Source organism: Lactuca serriola, chromosome 6, assembly GCF_051521515.1.
Source record: "Lactuca serriola cultivar US96UC23 chromosome 6, Lser_US96UC23_V15, whole genome shotgun sequence".
In the NCBI taxonomy this organism is placed as follows: domain Eukaryota; kingdom Viridiplantae; phylum Streptophyta; class Magnoliopsida; order Asterales; family Asteraceae; genus Lactuca; species Lactuca serriola.
In genome coordinates, this window is record NC_136413.1 from 128,441,403 (window position 1) to 128,466,131 (window position 24,729).

General features: G+C 34.9%; 1 pseudogene; it reads left to right on the forward strand.

Annotated features, from left to right (window-relative positions):
* The first annotated feature begins 16,374 nt into the window (after nucleotides 1-16,374).
* LOC145060148 (uncharacterized) lies at nucleotides 16,375-22,143 on the forward strand (annotated as a pseudogene).
* The last annotated feature ends 2,586 nt before the right edge of the window (nucleotides 22,144-24,729 follow it).

Consider the following 24,729-nt stretch of genomic DNA (forward strand, 5'->3'; position numbering starts at 1 on the left):
TTTTGTCAAGAAGAAGGATGGTTCACACCGGATGTGCATTGATTACCAGGAGTTGAACAAGCTAAAGGTCAGGAACCGTTACCCGTTGCCGAGGATCGACGATTTGTTCGATCAGTTGTAGGGGGCATCTTGGTTCTCCAAGATCGATTTGAGGTCTGGATATCATCAGGTGAGGGTGCGAGATAAGGACATCCAGAAGACAGCATTCATGACTCGTTATAGGCATTACGAGTTCGTGGTGATGCCTTTCGGACTCACCAACCACCGGCGGTGTTCATGGATCTCATGAACAGAGTGTGCAGACCGATGTTGGATCGCTCGGTGATCGTGTTCATTGACGACATATTGGTCAGTTCGAGATCCAAAGAGCAGCATGAGGAGCATTTGAGGGAAATCCTCGGAGTTCTGAGATCGGAGAGGCTTTATGCCAAATTCTCCAAGTGTGATTTTTGGTTGCGAGAGGTCCAGTTCCTAGGGCACCTCGTGAACCAGAAAGGGATATTGGTCGACCCGGCCAAGATTGAGGCGGTGATGAGTTGGGAGGTGCCGATGTCACCTACCGAGATCAGGAGTTTCCAAGGGTTGGCTGGTTATTATCGGAGATTTATCAGTGATTTCTCCAAGATCGTTGTGCCACTCACCAAGTTGACCCGGAAGGGTGTTGCTTTTTCATGGGGTCCAGAGCAACAGGCCTCCTTTGAGACACTTCGCTAGAGACTATGCGAAGCTCCGGTGTTAGCCCTTCCGGAGGGGATGGTGGACTTTGTAGTGTATTGTGACGCGTCGATATCTGGGCTGGGAACGGTGCTTATGCAGAAGGGTCATGTGATAGCATACGCATCGAGGAAACTGAAGCCCCATGAGATGAGGTATCCCACCCACAATCTGGAGTTGGGTGCGGTGGTGTTCGCCCTCAAGATCTGGCGTCACTATCTGTATGGGGTTCGGTGTACCATATACACGGACCACAAGAGCCTGAAGTATCTAATGGATCAGCCCAACCTGAATATGCGCCAGAGGAGATGGTTGGATGTGGTGAAGGATTACGATTGTGAGATCCTATACCACCCGGGCAAGGCTAATGTTGTAGCCGATGTACTGAGCCGAAGGGCGGAGGGCGCCCCGATGCGAGATGTTTGTTTGAGATTGACAGTGATGACTCTGGTGTTGGACACTATTCGTGGGGCCCAGGCTGAGGCCGTGAGGCCAGAAATCCAGAAGAAAAAGCGAGTTGTCGGGCTGGTATCGGAGTTCGTTACCGATGATCGGGGGCTTATGACATTTCAGGGTCGGATATGGGTACCGTTTGTGGGCAGGACGCGTACCATTTTGATGGAAGAGGCTCATAGATCGAAGTTCTCGATCCATCCCGGGGCCACTAAGATGTATTTCGACCTGAAGAGGGAGTATTGGTGGCCATGTATGAAGAGGGATGTCGCATGGTTTGTAGAAAGATGCTTGACATGTCGCAGGATTAAGGTCGAGCACCAGCGTCCACATGGTAAGCTGCAGCCGTTAGAGATTCCCGAGTGGAAATGGGAATAGATTCATGGATTTCATCACCAAATTGCCAAGTACTGCGAGAGGTGTCGATGCAATTTGGGTGATTGTGGACAGGTTAATGAAGAGCGCTCATTTCCTTGCTATCAGTGAGAGCTCTTCCGCTAGGGCTGGCAATTCTCGACACGACACGCGACACGACCCACGACACGACACGAAATAAATGGGTTTGGGTTGAGTTTTTCAACCCGCAAACCCACTAACCCGCCAACCCGTTTATTAAACGGGTCATATATGGGTTTCTCAAAAAATAAATGGGTTGACCCGCCAACCCGTTTATATTCTTAATAAAAAAATTATTTTATTTTTAAATGTATTTATGGATCAACTATTAATATTTAATAAGTATTTTATATAATATATACCACTGATTCATAGATCATTTGACTGTTTTGACATTTTGACTCGTAGTGGATGGTCTAAGGTCGTAAGTTGTAACCTATAAGGCTAAGTCTATAGCATGTTTCTATAAATGCTTTTAATTTTCATTTGGATGTTTAATACTTAAATGTCTAAAATTTGGACCCACGAACCCAAATATTACCCACGATCTTGCCAACCTGTGAGCCCGTATAAATAAATGGGTTGGCGGGTCATATATGGATTTATGTTCCAAACCCACCAACCCGTGACCTGTATATTTAAATGGGTCATGTTTGGGTTGGCATATTTTGACCCGCGAACCCGCGACACGCCAATCCAAACACGACACGATTGCCAGGCCTATCTTCCGCGGAGAGGTTGGCAGAGATGTATGAGAGAGAGGTGGTATCGCGGCATGGAGTGCCGATCTCGATTGTCTCAGATCGAGATGTACGTTTCACTTCCATATTCTAGAAGAAGTTTCATGAGGAATTGGGTACAAGACTGCATTTTAGTACCGTATACCACCCACAGACTGATGGGCAGAGTGAGCGGACGATTCAGACGCTCGAGGACATGCTCCGAGAATGTGTGTTGGATTTCGGCGGGAGTTGGGACACGTACTTGCCCTTGGCAGAGTTTTCCTACAACAACAGCCATCATTCAAGCATTCTTATGCCACCCTTTGAGTTGTTGTATGGGAGGAGGTGTCGGACCCCCATTTGCTGGGGAGAGGTAGGGCAGCGTGTGATGGGTAGTACTGAGATCGTGCTTCAGACGATAGAGCAGATTCAACATGTCAGACAGAGGTTGTTGACCGCTCAGAGTCGTCAGAAGAGTTATGCGGACAGGCGCCTGTCCGAGCTCGAGTTTCAGGTCGGCGACTTCGTGCTCCTGAAGGTCTCTCCTTGGAAAGGAGTGATTCGATTCAGGAAGAGGGGCAAGTTGGGGCCCCGATATATTGGTCCTTTCAGGGTGATCACGAGGGTAGGCAGGGTAGCCTACTGTTTGGAGTTACCTGCAGAGTTGGGTCAGATCCATGACACTTTCCACGTGTCGCATCTGAGAAAGTGTATAGCCGACGAGTCGACAGTGGTGTCATTAGAAGATATTCAGGTGGATGCGAGCCTGAACTATATTGAGAGGCCAGTGGCGATTACGGATCGGAAGATCAAGGTTCTGAGGAGCAAGGAGGTACCTCTGGTGCAGGTCTAGTAGCAGCATCGGAAAGGGTCAGAGTTGACTTGGGAGCCGGAGCGTGAGATGCGGGAGCAGCATCCAGAGTTGTTTGTAGAGTGAGACTTCGAGGGAGAAGTCTAATTCTAGTGGGGGAGAATTGTAACACCCGGATTCCCAGGTATATTATTTTATTCCTTTATTTTTTTGAAGGTTGGGAGGGGACTCGGCGAGTTGGTGTTTAGACTCACCGAGTATGGTCGCGGATTCGTATCCAGGTTCACAGCTGGACTCGACGAGTTCATGAGTGGACTCGGCGAGTCCACGCTGTTTAATGAAACCCTAATTTCCTGGGTTTGGGACCTATTTAAAGGCCCTTAGGGCCGTCATTTGCGGCTACCAAACCCCATAGAGAAACCATAAGAGATCTAGAGCGATTATGAGGAAGGAGATGCCATTCTTGATCATTTTTTGGTGTAATTGCAAGAAGGAGGTGACCAAGGCAAGAGGAGGCTGAAGGAGGTGCGATTCTGGTGACTTCAGAGTTCATAGACTTCATCTTGAGGTATTTATTCGGACCTTCTTCAGATTGGTGTTGATTCTTAGAGTTAGGGTTTTCTAACCCCCTTTAGAGGATGGATATGTGGAGCAATTGGTCCCCTCTTGAGTTTATGCTTTGGATCTGGACTCAAAGAGGTCCAGAGACCTTAACCCTTGGAGCTTTATGAGTTATTTTGGGAGCCATGAACTTAGGATGTTATTTTTGGGGCTAAATCACCAAGTGAGACCATCTAGATGTTATATGTGTGTCAAGGTATGAACTTTACGTGATTAGCATGCTTGGGAAGGTCAGATCTATGGATTATAGGAACAGATCTGACCTCAGGAGGTCTATGGAGTTTGTGCATGGCATGAACTCGTCGATTCCAAAGATCAGACTCGGCGAGTAGGGTTAGGGTTTCCCGTAAATCACTCAGTAAGTAGACTTGCCGAGTTAGGGAAATAACTCAGTGACTCAGAGGGGGATTAGGAGACTGGAGTTCAAGGCGGAACTCGCCGAGTTGTTCTTGAGACTCGGCGAGTTGAGTCGGGGTGGCCCCGCGATTCATGCCAGGTGTGACTCGTCGAGCAAGGGGAGGAACTCGACGTGCCAAGCGGGACTAAAGAGTTAGTGGACACGTGTAGACTCGCCGAGTCGCCCAAGTGCACTCGACGAGTCGGGTCAAAGTTTGACCATTGACTTTTGTTGACTTTTAGGGTTTGGTCAACAATGTGGCCTTTGAGCTAAAAGAGGGGTAAAATGGTCTTTTGCCTGCTGAGGGTGCCTAGAGAGGGTTGATTCTCGTACCGAGAGTTATATTTATGAGAATATTTACTTTATGTGATTAGGCGGAGGCTAGATCATATTTCTACCGAGTCAGAGATTTACCGAGACATCTGAGGTGAGTCTTCTCACTATACTTTACCTAGTGTGGTAACATAATTATGTGACAGAGTATTTTAGTGTTATATGCCAAGGTATTTGCATTTTATTATGTGTTGTGATTTATTGTGATATGTGATATGCATGATTCAGAGTTTACAGAGTTAGGACCAGTGGGTCCACAGAGTTATGGGACCAAGAGGGTCCCACGGAGATATTCGACCGGAGGGTCAACAGAGTTACAGCCTTGAGTGGCTGATATGTGTTTATGTGGTATTTTAGGGAAATCACTAAGCAAATATGCTTATAGTGTTATGTGTAGTGTTTCTGGTACCAGCGATGATCATGGGAAGGCGTCGGCAGGACTCGTACACACGCACACTGGAGTTTATATATTTTGATCTTGGGGTTTTGTATTAAGATAATGATGATACAATGTTTTAAAATGTGGATGTGAATGAAATTATATGATTTTTAAAATGCGAAAAATTGTTTAAGTTTTTATGGTGTTACAAGAACTTTTTGTTTTTTATTACTATTCAATGTGATGTCAAATTGATACTGTTCCTATATGATATTAATCAATATAATATATTTATGTTTAATCATTTCACTTTATTATTATTTTATTTATGAAAATGAATCTAAAACAATGAAATATTTGTTATGTCGGGTAATGATATATGCGTTTATTCATATTCCATTAACATAATATATATATATATATATATATATATATATATATATATATATATATATATATATATTAACACGCAATATATAGTTTTATCAAACAAGAAGCTAAATGATAAATGGACTAAAAAATCAAATCATATTATAATCGACATCAACAATATAATTAAATTATAAATATATATTATTTTTGAAGTTTTCATTTTGGCCCCCTATTTTTATTGGTCGTGTTCCACCCCTGACCCAAACTAGATCTACATAAAAGAACCATCAAGATTGAAGCTTTATACCTCCAAAAGAAAGATCAAGGTGGACAAGGTCTGGACCTACAAGCTCCAAGGCAAACAACACTTCTCCAAAGAGCTCTTTCTTCTCCAAGATGCACCAAGAACACTTCAAAGCATCCAACAACTCAAGGATCTCACAAATGGCGCTAAAGTTTCGAAATTAGGGTTAGAGAGGATGGAGGATGAAGGTCATAAGGGTTTGAAATGAGTTAAGGTATTTAAATAAGGTCCAAGACCTAAATATTAGGGTTTGCATCTAACTGACGTACGCGCAACGCACTCCTGGTAAGCCCAACGTACCAGGGTGACCCTCTGCGATCAACTGAGCCTAGTACACCCAATGTACACCCTGTACGCCCGCCGTACTAGCCTAAACCCAAAATCTTCCTAACTTCTAATGGCCATAACTCTCACATCCCAATTCCAATTTCGGTGTTCTTTATATGCTCGGAAAGGTAATCAAAAGCCCTACAATCATGTCAAGTCTCCTTTGACTCAAAACCTTCCGAACTAGAATCCTTAATTCAATAAAGGCCTAAAGCATCACTTTTACCATTATACCCTTGGGCTCCATAGTAGAAACCTAAAGCTCGGCTCACACAACATATATATATATATATATATATATATATATATATATATATATATATATATATATATATATATCCACTCCCAAATGGGCCTAGAACCCAACCCTTAGAAGTCTAGGGCCCTAACTTCATCCATTAATGTTCATAATTCCTGAAATTGGAAGTTTCTCGAAACCGGATGTTAAATATTGAGTATCTTCACATTATCTACTGCTATGAAACCAAAAGTATTGGACAAGAATGGTACTGATATATGTTGATTGTTTATGCACGTTTTCTCATGTTTTTTTCACTTTGCACGAGACAAATTTATATTATGGTTGTCCATAGTGAAACCGTTAGGATCAAATATCAATAATAACAAACCAAATTTATTTCAATTTAAGAAAAAAAATGACTTTATGGAGTTATTAATTATCACTTTTGTATATATTTAGTCATTTTCTATACGATTTACCTATAAACTTATATTCATTGTTCAAAAAATATCATTTTAACAAATTATTGCAGATTTAGTCGTTGTGCCTTTTTAAAAAACCACTAAAGTCAAATTTATTATTTAGAAACGTCATTAATCTTTTATATCCGCATACGTTTTACCGTGAAAGTAATTTTGTACACAATTAGTCGATTAATCTTTTCCAGACATGATCAATTTTCCTAACTTTTTCTCCGACTAATACAATTTCAAAGAAGAAAGAAAATGCCATTTTACATTCTCATCTTTGAAGTTAATTTTAGATTAGTTACTTGGTGATGATAATGGTGAATTGTGGAGATGGGTGGTTGTGATGGCAAATGGTAGTGATGGCAGATGGTGTTTGTTGTTGGATGTGGATAGTGTATGCTGGGAGGTGGATGGTAGTGGTGAGAATAGTAAATCATGTACACAAAAAAACATTAACTCCAATATTCTCTCAAAACAGTAGATTCGAACAACTCATATGAGCATCATGGTAAATCGTGTACAAATTAAATATGTACAAAAGTTATAGTTCATAATTTGGCAAAGTCATTTTCCAAGTATGGGGCGAGTTTTCTTGTTTATCGTTATAGATGTTAAACCTACATGCAAATAACAAATTGTCGTTGATCTGATTTTGGAGTTGTAATCGTTGTCGGCATATGAGTGTTCCATTTGTTTCAAGTTCTTTTTTTGTAAATAGAAGTAGTATGAACTTGAGGTTATGAGTGTCAAAATTTCTAGGTTATGTTGAAAAAAATAAAAATACGCTCATACAAATCAAACTTATAAGAATCCATGATCTGGAAGAAGGATTTTTGTTTTTGAACATTTTATGATATGTGTTTACTTGGAATTTGGAGAAAGGGATATATCATGATTTAGGGCTATTAGATTTGATTATTTGAAATTGAGGAAATAAGTGTTCCAGATGAAAATGAGATTCAAAGTTGATATCTAGATGAAGATGAACTAGACAATGAAGAATGTGTGAAACAATTTCAAAAATGACAGTGGTGATGATCACCTTGATAAGTTTTATGTCTAAATGGTTTTCAACGACCATGGTGATGAAAATTTATGTGGATGAATATGTTAACCGTAGAAGTTCCTATTATCTAGAGTTAAAATTTATAATTTCGTAAGAGAAGATGACCGGTAGGTCTTAATTCGAATGCTAAAACTGATTAGTTGGCTATTGGCTATAGTTATTTATAATGATGTAATATAAACAAAAAAAAATTGAGGTGAATAACTTATATAGTTACCAATTGTGTGCATGGAAAACAAGTAGCTACTCTTATAAGTCATTAACCCTACTTCTTCTATGTTAACAACGATACCTATAGGTGCAAATGGACCGGATTCTATTAGATATTTTTTTTAAAAAAAAATCCCCTTTGGTTTTTATGTGAATAAGGAAAATCATTTTTGGTGAAACAGGATCGGATTTAAATTGATTTGAGACATAAAATATGTGATCCTATGTAACCGGTTTCTGATATCTTTGAAACAAGAAAATTCGGGATAAAAAATCATATTTTAGCGCATTTGACGGAATTTGATTCCATGTCATAATTGAAGGAAATTTTAATGGTTGAATTTTGCAAGAATAATATAATTATTAAAACTAATCACTTCTCCATGATGTAAGGTATTTTTCATTTAAGAAAAGGATTTCTTACCGCAATCATTTAATTCGGGGGAAAATGGAGAAGCTGGATTAAGGGATGCTTATCATCAGCTAGAGCCTCAGTAATAGTAAACGGGTTAGCTACTAAAGAATTTGATCTTGAAAGGGGAATACGTCAAGGGGATCCACTATCCCCTTTCCTTTTTATCCTGGCTGCTGAGGGCTTAAATGTTGCTATGGAAGAAGCCGTGGAAAAACAGATCTTCAAGGGAATAACACTTCCAAAATCAGGTCCAGTAATATCTCATCTTCAATACGCAGATGACGTGATTTTCCTAGGTTCTTGGTCCATTTCCAATGCCAAGAACCTAATTAGAATATTGCGTTGTTTTGAATTATCTTCCGGGCTCAGGATAAACATGTTGAAGAGCAAAAATTTTGGTTTGGGGGTGAACAATCTTGAAACCAAAACTGTTAGCTAGGAGTATATATTGCTATGTTGGTTGCACACCTTCTACGTATCTGGGAATGCCAGTGGGGGATGCCATGTCAAGAATATCACAATGGAACTCCCTCATAAACAAGTTCCAGTCTAAATTATCTAACTGGAAAGCATCATCTCTCTCATTTGGTGGAAGGCTAACGTTATGTAAATCCATACTCGGTAGTCTTGGAACATATCTATTCTCACTATATAAGGCTCTAATAAAAATAATCAATACCGTAGAAAACTATAGAAGGCGTTTCTTTTGGGGAGGGTCATCGGAGAAAATCAAAATGTCATGGATAGCGTGGGACAAGGTTCTTGCCAGATCCGATGATAGGGGCCTTGGGGTTGGTAGCTTTAAAGCTCAAAACCTTGCTTTACTAGGGAAGTGGTGGTGGCGTTTCAAGTCAAACGAAAAAGAGTTGTGGAAGGATGTCATTACATCCATTTATGGATTTGATGGGGGTTTCAATGCTCCTCAAAAGCAAAGAAAAAAGGCTTTTGTTGGGGCACCATTGTAAATTTGCACTCCACCTTATCAAAACATGATTTAGATTTTCAAAACCTCTTTATTAATCCCAACTCAAACAAAACTAACGGGAGGTTCTGGAAGTTAGAGGCTTCGGGTGTATACATAGTAGCCTCACTGAGAAGTCACATCAACAACAAGCTCCTCCCAAAAACAAACAATTGTTGGATTTAGAACAACCTCGTGCCTCGGAAAGTAAACATCTTAGCTTGGAGAATCTGTCACGGCAGGTTACCTACAAAAGAAAACCTGCACAAATTGGGAATTGGCTCCAACACGTTGTGCACCCTCTGCAACCAGCATGCAGAATCTGAGACCCACTTATTCACCGCCTGTTCAATGTCATTAAAAGTTTGGGGAGATATTAGATTATGGTGGAATTTACTTCCTTCGAGCTTCCAGTCGGTCTCAGATCTTCTTCAGTGTAAGAATAACCTTCCACCTAAAAAAGATCTAGGAGTGTTCCACGAAGCTGTATCCTTGGTCTTTATCTGGGTCATCTGGAAATATAGGAACAAGCTGGCTCATTCAGACAAACACATCTCACCTTCTGGTCTCGCAGATGAAATCCATACCCTATCATATTTATGGATAAATGCTAGGCATAAATCTAAAAAGCTTAGATGGTTAGAATGGTGCTGCAATCCAATCCTTGAGTCTGATCTGCTGTAATGTTCATGGGAGGAGGGGGTTGGGGCATTTTTTGTCAATATTAATTGGTGTCTTGGAGTAATGCCAAGTTGCAGTTAAGTGTGTGTTTAGCATGTGTTTTTCTTTCTCTTAGGTAGCTATCTTTTTAGAAACACAACTGTGCTTGGCATTTTTTTCGTGTTTCTTTCGTGTGTATGGTGTTATAAATCTGGGTGGGGGTGAATTTTATGTTGGCGTGTGTTTTTATCTCTCTTTCGATCTGTTTCTTTTCGCAGGGCCTCACAACTGGACACTTCTTGGTTTATGCTGCATAAATCCCATTAATATCCGAATATGCCCACTTGGAGAATCTTCTTGAAGACGGCCTCGAATATGTCTGCGAAAGATTAGATGCATCTCATTTTCCCAGAGGAGTACTGTGTAGCTTAGAGCTTACTGCTGATAGGGGTCCCCCTCATGGAGGCTCTAGATTTATGGACTGAAGCACTGATATTTAGCCCGTAATGCCCTATTGGTGTTGCCTCATTCAAAGGTTGAAGATACCTCAGACATAGTAGTTCCCATTTGGTGAATTCCAGTTTAGTCATGAGTTTTGGGTCACAATACAAATCTCTAGTTCATCATTAGTTAATCTAGTTTAGTTCATTTCAAATTTCCATTCTAATTCAATTTTTTGTATGTACTGTTTTGCCCAGCTTCCTGCTGGCTTTCTTTAATACATTTTCCTCTTTGCCATTCAAAAAAAATTTATGAGGTCAAAACCTTACTCAGGAAGCCTCTAATTTATTGTATCCAACTTCCTTAATTTATTGTATCCACAACTATAAACTATATAAAGAAATGATGGATAAAATTGATGTTTTTCTACTACATCAAAAAATCGGATTTAGAATTGGAATTTTCCAAAATTAGTAAATGATCCAATGTTTAAAAAACTGGTTTTCAGTTGAACCGTTATGGTGATCAGTTCCAGTTTCAACCGGTTTAGCTGGTTTGACTATCGGGTAAACCGGTTTCTATAATATTCATCCCTTAACCTTTTTTCCTACACACATATATATACATAAATCAAGAATTTGACGTCCATAAATTCAAACAGTAAAATAATACATAAAAACAAGTTGTAGGTTAATCCAAATACATTAAAACAAACATATAATCATAAGTCTTATATCAATTCACGTACATTAAAAAGAAAAATATAAGTATAATACCGAAACAAAATATAGTTTTAGATAAATAAAAAGGATCAAAAAACTTTATAATATTTATCATATGTTTTTATTCCGAGAAAACTAAATAGATATGAAAAACATCACTAAAGTTTATTATATAAAATGATTCATTTTCATGTGTTTTTATTAAATTTAACCGGTTCAACCAGTTTAATTTAACCGGTTCAACTGGGTTTTGTAAAAAATGGTCGGTTTGTTCCGATTTAAAAAGAAGCATAAAACCAGTATTAAATAAACCACTCATTTCCTCAGTTTCCGGTTCAATCGGTTCAACCGACCGGTTCAAACCGGTTTTTAAAACATTAAAAAAATCTCATATTGGAATATTACTTAAACCTATCTAATCTAGTTGATTGGATTCGTGTTTGGTAGTCGCCTTTTGGAATTTTATAGCTCCTAGCTTTAATCATAAAGCTTCGTTTGAGATTAAAATATTTTAGCTTTTAGTTTAAATAATAATAATAAATAAATAAAACTCAAAGTCTAAAAACTAAATCATTTATCATTTAAAAAGAATTTTTAAACTTTTTTAATTAATTTTCATAATTACCTTTAATAAAATTAACATAATCTCTTTCTAAAAAAGATTAACATAATCTCTTTTAATTGTATTTTTTTATGTAATTTTACATATTTTAAAAAATTTCAACTACATTTATCAAATATTCATATAACAAATAAAAACTATAATTACCGTCTAGTTTTGTCAACCACATCCTAATCCCATTCCCTAAAACCATATCCCGAATTCTTACTTTACTTAAAAAGAAAAAAAAAAAAAAGGAAAGGTTCCTTTGCGCACATCTATCTCCACATTTCCAACTTTAATGATTCCCACCGATTTCCTATCTTGATGGATGCAGGTGCCAATGAAGTGACCTAAGAAAACCCACGTATTTTAGTAAATTATTGAAATCGTTCCTATGGTTTGGTAAAAATTGTACGTTTGGTCCCTAAAATTATTTTTGCACTCGGATCGTCCCTATGGTTTGATTTTCTTGCGCTTTTCATCCCTTACATATATAAAGTTAGGGACCAGACGTGTAATTTTGAGCAAACCATAGGGACGAAAAATGCAACAAAATCGAACTATAAAGACGATCCGAGTTCAAAAAAAAGGTTAGGGGCCAAACGAGTAATTTTGATCAAACCATAGGGACGATTTCAATAATTTATTCCACTTATTTTTTTTAGTTATTGTAATAGGACATGTTTTGTTTTGTTGTATTTTCCATGTTATTAATTTTTAAAAAGAATATACCATGTCACAAATTTACAACCATTGAATGTCAATTTACGGGAATAATGGAGGATTGCAAACGATATTTTAAATGAAATGGTTTTTACCAAAAATAAATAAATAAATAATAGAATACATAGCGTTTTTGCTAATTGATCAATAATAGGTTATATACTTTCGGTATGTTTATATGTGGGTAACTATCATTTTTTTGTACATATCTAGGAACAGACTTGTTGGAAGTGTTCACATATGACCATTATGACCTGCTATAGCAGGTTAAATTCTAGATGTGAATGCTTTCAACAAGTTCGTTACCTAGATGAGTACAAAAAAAAATAGTTACCCAACAAAACCAAAAGTAAAAATTAATTTACACGAATGGTCCTTGTAGTTTGGGGGAATTTATGTTTTTTGTCCCTAACTTATTTTTTTTTAACTTGAATGGTCTCTACTGTTTATTTTTGTTGCGCGTTTGGTCCCTGTCATACCTAAAAAGACTATTGTGCCCTTATTAATTTATTTTTTAATTAATTTTCTTATTTATGTATTTATTTTTTATATATTTAAAAAAATTAATAGACCACACATATTTGTATCTCATCGGATGATCCTACTTTTTATTTTTTAATTAATTTATTTTTTAACTCGGATGGTCTCTACTGTTTAATTTTGTTACGAGCTTGGTCTTTGTCTTACCTAAAAAGACTATTGTGCCCTTGTGAATTTTTTTTTTAATTAGTTTTCTTGTTTATGTACTTATGCTTTATATATTTAAGAAAAATTAGTAGACCCCACATATCTGTATTTCCTCACCATCCATCTCTCATCATTCTCAACTACTATTTATTTTTTATCTTTAGTGATATCGACGTTTTCATCATCACTTCTTTTTTTGGTCATTCAACTTCGTCGAATTAACACCACAACCCACTAAAGATGAAGAGACAGTAGGTTATGGTGTTGGTTCGCCGAAGTTAAAGTACCAAAAAAAAGGATGATGAAGACGTCGATGTTACTAAAAATAGAAAAGAAATAAAAGTTTGGGAGGATGAGAGATGAGATGGTGACCAATAAGACCCAAATTAAATTTCTCAAATGTGGTTTCAGGTTTACGGTGAGAAGATATAGATATGTGGGGTATATTAATTTTTTTAAATATATAAAAAATAAATACATAAATAAGAAAATTAATTAAAAAAATTAATAAGGGAAAATAGTATTTTTGGTAAGACAGAGACCAAACGCGTAACAAAAATAAACAGTAGGGACCATCCGAGTTAAAAAAAATTAATTAAAAATAAACAGTAGGGATCATCCGAGGAGATATAAATATGTGTGGTCTATTAATTTTTTTAAATATGTAAAAAAATACATACATAAATAAGAAAATTAATTAAAAATAAATTAATACTGACACAATAGTCTTTTTAGGTAAGACAGGATCAAACGCGCAACAAAAATAAACAGTAGGGACCATCCAAGTTAAAAAATAAGTTAGGGATCAAAAACACAAATTCCCCCAAACCACAGGGACCATTCGTGTAATTTAATTTTTACTTTTCGTTTTGTTCATATTTGGGTAACTATTTTTTTTTGTACATATCTAGGTAACGAACTTGTTAAAGCGTTCACGTCTAGGATTTAACCTGCCATAGCAGGTCATAATGGTCATATGTGAACACTTCCAACAAGTTTGTTACCTAGATATGTACAAAAAAAAAGATAGTTACTCAGATGTGAACATACCGAAAAGTTAATTACCTTAATAAGTCATATTCCCATTTTTTTTTAGTTATTGTAATAGGACATGTTTTGTTTTGTTGTATTTTCCATGTTATTAATTTTTGAAAAGAATATACCATGTCACAAATTTACAACCATTGAATGTCAATTTACAGGAATAATGGATGATTGCAAACCATATTTTAAATGGAATGGTTTTTAATAAAAAAAAAATAAATACATGATAGAATACATAGCGTTTTTGCTAATTGATCAATAATAGGTCATATTTTATATGTTTTCCAGTATATTTATTGATTAAAATTAATTTATAATCCGTGAGAACTACAGTTACAAAATTATTTATACTTTCATAATAAAAACTTAAAATTATTAATCAATTATTTTGAATAAGCTATTAATTAAGAGATATCTTTTAGTTATATAAAATTTTAGTCGTTAATTCAAATAAATACTTGAAATTATATTACCTTATAATTTATATTAATTTTATTTTATTTTTATTTCTAATGTTATTAAGTTAATGTACTTATAGTGAGAAATATAAATTTTAAAATTTAAAACGAAGAATCAATAGGTTGACAAGTGACATGACATTACTTAGAAGACATAAGATGGTGACACATAACAAAAAAACTACTCTTTTATTAGTATAAGAAGAGAAAATATCTAAAATACATCTGATTTAATATAAAATGGTAGGTATATATCATACACTATTGAGACAAATGTCAAATCACATCGTAAACTTTGAGGCCATATTGACAATCATTTCGAAACAACTGAATATTATTTAAATTAATAGTTTGAAACAACGGGAGTACGAGCTTTTCTAGTTTTTAGCTTTCAATTAGCATTTAAAAAAACTTTTTTATGATTTTGTAAATTGACTTAATTACCCCTTTTAAAATTATGTTTATATTTTATATTTTACAAAGAGTCTTTATATGTAAGTTTATATGTTTTCATCTATTTTTGTCAACCATTCATATATAAATAAAAGCTACATGTCCATTTTTTATTTTATCCGCTAACCGGTACCGACCCAATGGAGGTTCAACCAGTGTCCAAGAACAAGGCCCAAAAAATTATAGGGCCCAAAAATTATTTAGTAATTCTTGTAGACTAGGTTCATTCGGTCCAAAAGAATTAGGTTATTTTTTATTACTCGCCAGCTAGAAGGAGGAACGCCAACTAGAAGCAGGAGCGGGAATGAATTTTCGGGAAACAGAAAAACGCTTCGGTTTCCTCTAATCTTCTTTATTGATAACGATTAACGCAGACATGGGTAATAGGAAACATCATTGCAGGAGCAGGAGGAACGGTAATATCTATTCAATCGTTTCTATTCCAATATTAAAGACACGATTTCAATTCTTAATTTTGTTTCTTCTTCTTCTTCTTCAATGATAACAGTCAACGATTTCACTCTATTCTTACTTCTATTTCTTCTAATCCTCTTCTTCTTCATTAAGTCTCAAAAGTTCAAAACTATCAAGCTTCAAATTTCGAATTAAGAATCATCAAATTTCAAAATCAGAAGCTTCAAATTCTTACATGCTTGAGCCTTGAGGTTTTGAAATCAAATGTAACTTTAAACTTTAGTTTTGTTTTTCATGGTTTCTTATTTTCTAATTGAATAATTTTTGATCAATTTTCTTTTTCTTATCAAATTCCGAAATTCAGAACCATCAATATCGGTTTCTATAAATAAGAAGCAACAAGGGTCAAGGAATAATGAATTGAGATAAATTCCCCTTTCAAATTTTTGATTTTTTCTACTTTTTCGTTTCTGAAAAATCATAAATTCTGATTTTCTGTTTCTAATAACTTAGTATTTGTAAGGACTAAGAACTACATTTTGATCTCAGATTGCAGGTTTTTTGATTATTTTTTAGCATAACATTGTTTTCTGATTCGAAGTGTCAAAATCATAAGGTAATTTTCGGATTTATGATATCATATGAATATGATTGTCTTTTTTTTCTTGATAATGATACCTTTGTTCTTTAATTATTATCTAATATGATTTTTTTAATTTTTCTTTTCTGATATGCTATTTGATTTCTTATTTGGATTCTGATTTTTATTTACAGTTTTGATATCTTCTGTTGGTGATTTGAAGTGTGAAAAATCTAGAACCAAGAAGAAATCTACAAATCTCAATTCCCAAATAAGGTCGTTTCTTTCTTTTCTATAATTTACAATGCCTCCATGATTAAAAAAATATGCATCTGGATATGAAAAACGTAAAAGAAACAAAAAATTGAAGAAGATAATAAAGCTCAAGCAGGTTTTATGGATAAGTTTTTAACAAAAAAAACACAAAACTTCTTGGAAAATGAAACACAAACCGTTAATGAAGATAATCTTGATGATAATGATTATGTTGATGTTGATGTTAATGATAATGCTAATGATAATGTTGATGTTAATGATAATCTTAATGTTGATGTTGATGATAATGTTAATTTTCACACTTTTGATATATTTGATCCAAAAAATTGGGATGTTCTTGATTCTAATATGATAAATATATTGGCATTCAAAGGTTCTAAAAGATATTTATCCATTATAAAAGGTCCTAAAGATAAGTATTTAAGAAGATTTTCTGCAACATATTACACTAAAACTTTACCAAATGGGGAAAAATATGATAGAGATTGGCTTGTTTATTCTAAAAAACATTGATAAATTTTTTGTTTTTGTTGTAAAATTTTTCGAAAAGGGCATGGAAAGGGTCAATTAGCAAATGAGGCTTTTAGAGATTGGATACATCTTAACACTAGAATTAAAGAGCATGAAACTAGTATGGAACATGTTAAAAATATAAATACTTGGTATGATTTGCGTTTAAAATTACAAAAAAATAAAACTATTGATAATACGGCTCAAAAACAATTAGAAAAAAAGTTCATTGTAGACAAGTTTTGTTGAGAATTATCTCTATTGTGAAATTTCTTGCTAAACATAATCTTGCTTTTCGTGGTACTAATGAGAAAATGTATGAAGATAACAATGGAAATTTCTTAGGCTTATTTGAAATGTTGGCTGAATTTGACATGGTTTCGTATGAGCATATACAACGTATTACAAATGAAATTGGTATTCATAAACTGTGACAACCCGAAATTTCCATTCTGAACAAACCATATCAAACCAATAGAAGTAGAGCAGTTACAGTGAAAATTCAGACTTCGAGTATAAGTTTGACAGTTTTCAGGATTTTACACTTAAGGAGATATTAGGAGAGTGGATGCACTAGGGTTTTGTGCAACACTGTTATTCCAAGACTCTAGGACATTAGAGTTCGTTCCAGGAATAAAAATATTTTCTGCCAAAAATATCTCCGGACTATAAATAGAATTCTGAACCAAATTGGTTCATTTGTTGGATTCCATTTAGAGAAAAGTCAAAATTCTCTCTCACGGAGCTTCGGGTTTTTATCCCAAATTGTGAGTACTTCGATCTAGTTATGTTATATAGCTTAGATTGTGTTTAGAAACACCAATTACATATCAAATCTGTGAGACTCGGGAGTTTACCGCCCAAGAACGTTCTTGGGGAGTAAACTCCAATATGTGGCTTAAATGCTACTTAGTCCTTTCCCCATGATTTGTAACTACCTTAGACTTGTATGCTAGTGTGTATATGACTAGAAAACATCAAAATCGGATTAAAACCCCATGATTTGGGAGTTTACTGCCCAAGAACACTTGGGGAGTAAACTCCATTTTAAGGTCCCAAAGGGTTCCAATGACCCTCAAAGCATTAGAACTCAAACTAGAAGCCTTCATTACATATTTAGGACACCAAAACAATTAAGATTCAAAGGTAAAAGAGAGTTCACGGCCAAGGAGGTTCTTGGGCCATGAACTCCATGTTTAAGTGCCAAAATGCCCTTAAAACCTTCCTTAAGCCAAGAGACAAATTAGGACAAGTACCCTAGTGTGTTTGGGGCTAGCAAACACCACTAAAACACCAAGAAAAGGGAGTTTACGGCCCAAGATATGTTAGGGCCGTGAACTCCAATATATGGTGCCAAATGGTGCCATAATTCCTCTTAAAGCCTTGAACAATTGCCTAGAACATAACCTATGTGAGTATGGGACTTGAAAGCATCATAAACACCCTCCCAAGGGAGTTTACGGTCGTAAACTCCAAGGGAATATGGTCCCAGGGCCGTAAACTCCTCAAAGGAGTTATTAGGAAGCCCAAACACTTGTTTAAGCCTTGAAACAATTCACCACATGAGTTGTATAATTGTTAGACTTCATTTAGGGACTTGGTTGAGAGTTTACGGCTATGAGTTTACTCCCCTGGGCCGTAAACTCCAAGACATATGGTCATTTGACCATAAACTTCCATTAGAGGCATTGCACTCCTTTGTTGCAACCCATTAGCCTCCTAGCACTTGACCAAAAGTGTTTTCCTAGCGTTTAAATGTTTATACTTGTATAATTAGTGTTTTAATCACTAATTATTTATATACATATGTCTTCATATGTAATTAGGATCATTGTGTGTGTATAAAGTCTTTACTTGACACCAAGCACTTGTCCGATCCTTCCTTACGATAACAGTCCGTTCAATTCCAATCACTTACTGCAGGTGAGTTCATACCCCTTAACTAATGTTTTAAACTATTTTTAAATGTTTTATGGGGGGGATACAAGTAGAATCATGCTAGTTATTATATCAATCACATGTGATTAATAATTAGAATTATGCTAGTTATTACATCAATCACATGTGATTAATATACAACATTCAAATGATTTGGCTACGCATTAGCCGTTTTTCCAAACAGTTTCCTTCAAATGATTTTTATAAACATTTTATATGTTTTAAACTCCTTATTACACTGTATATTTTTACTCTGTATATTACATTTCAAACTTATTTACAATTGTGTTTTCAAACAAATGTTCTTTATACTAAACTGTTGTATCAAACCCATGCCTTCAAAACCATTTTATAGATCGACATCAAGTCGATCTTTTCTTAGAAAATATTTATGTTTAAAGGTTTTACAAATCTTATCTATGCTTTTATATTATAAATTGCATGCCTCTATATGTATGGTTATATAAGAAATGTTTAAAAGACTTAGGAAGGCTATCCACCCTATTTCCTTTTCGCGCTTGAGATGTGGTCTGGTGGGATATCGGGTACTCGTCCGAAAGTCGTTTAAATATTAGTTATATATCATGTGTACATATATAGTCATAAAGGCCCTTCCAGTTCATCCCATGCCCTTGGGTAGCAAGGGTATACATCCACGTCCAAACGTATCAGTTAGATTACTAGTAAACTACCATATGGGTAGTTTAGGAAGATACTAGAACTATTACTAGAACGCAATATCATACAATGAGTCAGTTCATTAATGAGTCAATACTTTCTAGATCATTATTGTACATTACTAGACTTGCTAGGTAGAGAGCACGTACATGACAGCTATAACATTACATTACATTACTATACTCGCTAGATAGAGAGAACATTACAGCTAGCACACGTAGAACATTTCAGTACACTACTATACTATTACATGATTAGACGTACATAAGTACAATTACATGATCACACTTATATGAGTACTTTTACATAGATATTATAGGATGAGTTCTATTACATATTATATGTATAGACTCTGTTATAAAATCCTCATTCTTATCTTTACCTTGTGATTCAATCACATAATCGACGAGATAGATTGGATTTAATATCCTAATACCAAAGGATACGTTGCGGGATTGACCATTCCTAGAATCTCTGTTAGCTACAGAGGTAAAAGCACATCCACGGATGTCAACGGTTGATACCATTCCAGGTATACTTTTGGGGACTAACTATTCCTATACCCAGCTGTTAGCAACAGAGGTAAATGTACATCTACGAATGTCTTCAGTTAACATTGTTAGTTGTCCTTGTTCCAAAGGGTAATACTAATGCAGTTAGGTCTTGGTAGAAGACTACATTCAGAACAGTTAGGTCTTGGTAGAAGACTACAGTCAGAACAGTTAGGTCTTGGTAGAAGACTACATTCAGAGCAGTTAGGTCTTGGTAGAAGACTACATCCAGAACAGTTAGGTTTTGATAGAAGACTACATTCAGAATAGTTAAGTCTTGATAGAAGACTACATTGAGAACAGTTAAGTCTTGGTAGAAGACTCCTTTTGTTACTAATAGGAATCGTAGGGATTTCTAGGGTTTTTCAAACGTTTACAGTTGTTTTACAAACATCTTCATACTTACAGTTCATATACAAATTCTTACATACAAATTAAGACACTAAATACTTATGATCTCACCAGCTTCAAAGCTGATACTCGCTTTCAAAATTACTTGTATCCTCAGGTCATCATAGACAGGTACCGATGCAAGGAGAAAGGAAGATGGAGCTTGTTCAAGACTCATCTTTCATTTTGATTTATGCTTTAGTGTTTATCAAAATTTGACAGAACACATTTGTATAACAATTATATTATTAATGCAATGGATGATGTTGTTGCTTGTTTACTACTTTACATTGTTGTGATATTATACATGACGTCCTCCGCCCCAGAACGTTTCCGCCGTTCTTGGTTTTGGGGTGTGACATAAACATTATCTTAGACATAGGATACAAAATGAATTAATAATTTTGCTTTCTTCGGAAATAAAATCTATGATTATTAGAAAGATAAAAAATGCAAAATATTTTTCTATAATACTTGATTGTAGTCCCGATATAAGTCACCAAGAGCAAATGACTATAATTTTAAGATATGTGGATGTTTCGTCAAATGTTGTTTGCATTGAAGAATCCTTTTTAGGGTTTTTAGATGTAAATGATACAACCGGCCAAGGACTTTTTGATGTTTTACACAATGAATTGAATTTGTTTGATCTTGACAATAATAATGTGCGTGGACAAGGTTATGATAATGGATCAAATTTGAAAAGAAAACATTAAGGAGTGCAAAAAAAAAAGCTTTTAGATATAAATTCTAGAGCTTTTTATACTCCTTGTGGTTGTCATAGTTTGAACTTAACTTTGTGTGATATGGCTAATAATTGTGGTAAAGCTAAAAGTTTTTTTTGGAACAATACAACGTATCTATACAATTTTTGCAAATTTCACTAAGAGATGAAAAATTTTAAAAGATAATGTGAAATGGCTAACTCCTAAATCTTTGTCAACCACTCGGTGGGAGAGTCATGTTGATAGTGTTAAAGCTATAAGATTTCAAATTTTTGACATACGAAAGGCTTTACTTCAAGTAGCCAAAAATGATAACCCAAAAATAACAAGTGAAGCTAAATATTTAGCAAAAAATGAACTTGGTACCTTTGAGTTTATATTGGCTTCAGTAATTTGGTATGAAATGTTAAATACTGTTAATTTAGTTAGCAAACAATTGCAATCAAAAGATATGCTTATTGATGTTGCTATGAAAAAAATAAAGGGGTTGATTTCGTTTTTTAAAGAATATAGAGAAAATGGTTTTTTAAATGCTTTAGAAACTGCAAAAGATATGCCTTGGAAATGGAATATTTTCTAAAAAACGTGAACCTAAAAAAAACATTTTGATGATATTTCATCTCATACTTCTTGTAGTGTTTTACAATCCGCGCAAGAGAAATTTAGGGTTAAATATTTTATTTATATTGTTGATCAAACAATTACTTCTTTAACTACAAGGTTTGAACAATATCAACAATATGATAAAATATTTGGTTTTTTGTTTAATTCAGAAAATCTACATTCATTAGATGATATAACCCTAAAATCTTGTTGTAAGTCTCTTGAAACTTCACTCAAGAAAGATGAGCAATCGGATATTGATGGAAATGATTTGTATGTTGAGTTAAAAATTACTTCTACATCTCTTTCCCAAAGAAAAAATGACAACAATTGATATTTTAAACTTTTTAAAACGTGTTGATTGTTTTCCTATTACATTTATTGTTTATAGAATTATGTTGACTATTCCTGTTACTGTTGCATCTGCAGAACGAAGTTTTTTAAAATTGAAGATTTTGAAGTCCTATTTACGATCTACAATGACTCAAGAATGACTTAATGGATCGGCTTTGATAACGATTGAGCTTAACATGTTGGACAAAGTTACATATGAAGATGTTATTGAGAAATTTATTTCAACAAATATTAGGAGGATGACAATTTTCAAGTTAGAAACCAATTTCTTTTTTGTGTATTATTTTGAATGAAATTTTAATTTTATGTATTTGCAATAAAAAATTAAAATGTATATTTTTTTTGCTTAAATTTTGAGATATTTCAAATTTTAGGGCCTATTTTTCGTTAAATCGCACAGGGTTTCTAAAATCTCAGGGTCGGCCCTGCCGCTACCAACGACCAATTAGTTCTACTGAACACACAACTTGATTTAGATATTATTCTAGAATATTTAGTAGTAAGAATTTAAATGATTTTTAACAAATGTAATAAAATCTTATAAACCAGAGAAATGATATTTGTAGTTTAACATACATAATTAACGATTTTTCATTATATCATAACATATATTAAAACTAATTAAGCAAATGCGATCTTATAAAAAAAATGCACGATCCATAATAAGATATAATGCTATTAAAATACTCGAAATGCAAATCATCATTTAATTAGAAATACATAAATTGTCTTACCAACTCGAACATAATCATCACTTCTCATATATGGTCAACATCGAGACATTCAATTATTTGGTACAGTCGATGAATATACTCTTGTTTAATTGTTGTAGTTTTTTTTTCTTGCATTAAAGTAATTAAAGTATATGAAGGCAATTTGGATAACTTTTCAAAAGATAAAAAGTTTAGAACATCATTCTTCTTTTAGTGCAACACGCTTTTTTTAAGGTTTGAACAATTATATATAAAAAATGTTGGCAGTAAGCTGGCAAAAAGCGACATTTACAACTATATCTTGCTAACAATTGCCGGTATTACATTTGGGGGAGTTTGAAGATTTTGGAGTATATGGAATGTTATAATTCCTTTTCTCATTGAATAACTCTCTGTTTTGTAATTCGAATCTTTTTGTATCTTTGGTAGTTTCCCATTAGCTTTTCATTTTTTAATACATATCTTTGTTGACGTTAAAAAAAGTGGAAAATGAGTAAATTAAACCTTATACGTATAAATAAGTATTTTATTAATAATAACCAATTTTTATAAATTTTAGAAGAATAATCATTTTCTCTGGAATAGGACACTACGAAGTATTTGGTTATAGGTGTAGTTTTGATTATGGAATTTGATATTGTACGTTACGGGCTTACAAAGTCAAATCTGAAGCACGGTAGTCAAAACCGTACAAGTGGAACTAGCATTTTAGAGTCACAGACACATATTCCAGACACCAAAAAACTAGGTATTTCTTTTCTATATAACATATGGTATTCCATTTAGTTATTCACTTACTTCAGATCATCTATAATTCTCTATTATAACTACTTGAAGATGAGTTTTTCAAACAACAACCACGAAGAAAGCTTTACCAACTTGTATGTTTACATACACAACCTTGGACGGACGAACCCTCATAGTTACATGAACATCAAAACCAATGTTGTTGATCGTTTCCAACTCTGTTTTGTAGCTATTATGTAACGCCACGTTCTTAAAGTACTTATTTATGAGTCCCCGGGATTTAAGAGGAAGGGTATTTTGGTCCTTTTATGGGAAATGGGTTTCATCCGAGAAGGTTTCGGACCAGGGTATGTATCTCGAAGCGTAGGGCTTCTCGCCACCTCTCCGTGGATATAAAGTTCATCGAAAACGGAGCTAGAATGAGGGAGTTATGACACTTTGAAGATATTGGCATTTATGGCCCTTAATGGAAAAGGTTGACAATGTAAGCCATGCATGCATGAGACACGTGTGGGTACGCCCAACGTAATGAGTAAATGGACGAGGGTGCAAGGTCGAGTACGCCCAGCGTACTAGAGGTACGCCCAGCGTACTCTCAGAGCCCTAAAACCCTAATTTTAAGAACAACCACTATATAAGGAACATAATGGTTCCCTCCTCAGCCTCCGTAGACACTCTCTTACCCTCAGAAACCCTAGATATCCGTCTTACCTCCATTGTTGGGTGTGGTTGACCTTGGAAAGCTTGGATTAACAAAGGAAAGCATAAAAGGAAGAAAGGAGAAGTTGTCAAAGAAGGAGTGGAGTGGCTGGAACTTATAGATCTGGAAAGACATTATCCTTTGGAGCCTATCTGAGGTATAAAGTGATAAGTTAAAACTAACTTGAAGATCGATTAGATCTATAAAACAGGTAAAGAAATAAACGAATAAACAGCAAGAACACAAGAATGGATCAAAAGATGTCGAATGATTAATAAACAATCCTCAGAAGAGCTCGATAAAGAACTTCTACTGTAGAGGATTTAGGGTTTACAAGAACGATGAAGAAAATCTGTAAAGCTATCGTAATTGCTATCAATCGTTAACCTAATATGCATGCAAGCACATTATTATATACTAAACCCTATCAGCTCACGGTTGGACAGGCCCAAACCGGAGGACAAAACATGGACTATTAACCGAGCCCAATAGACGCAATACATCAAAAATGCTACGCTATGCTACCCAACAATCTCCCCCTTTGCGTCAAATTGGAGCGAGATCAC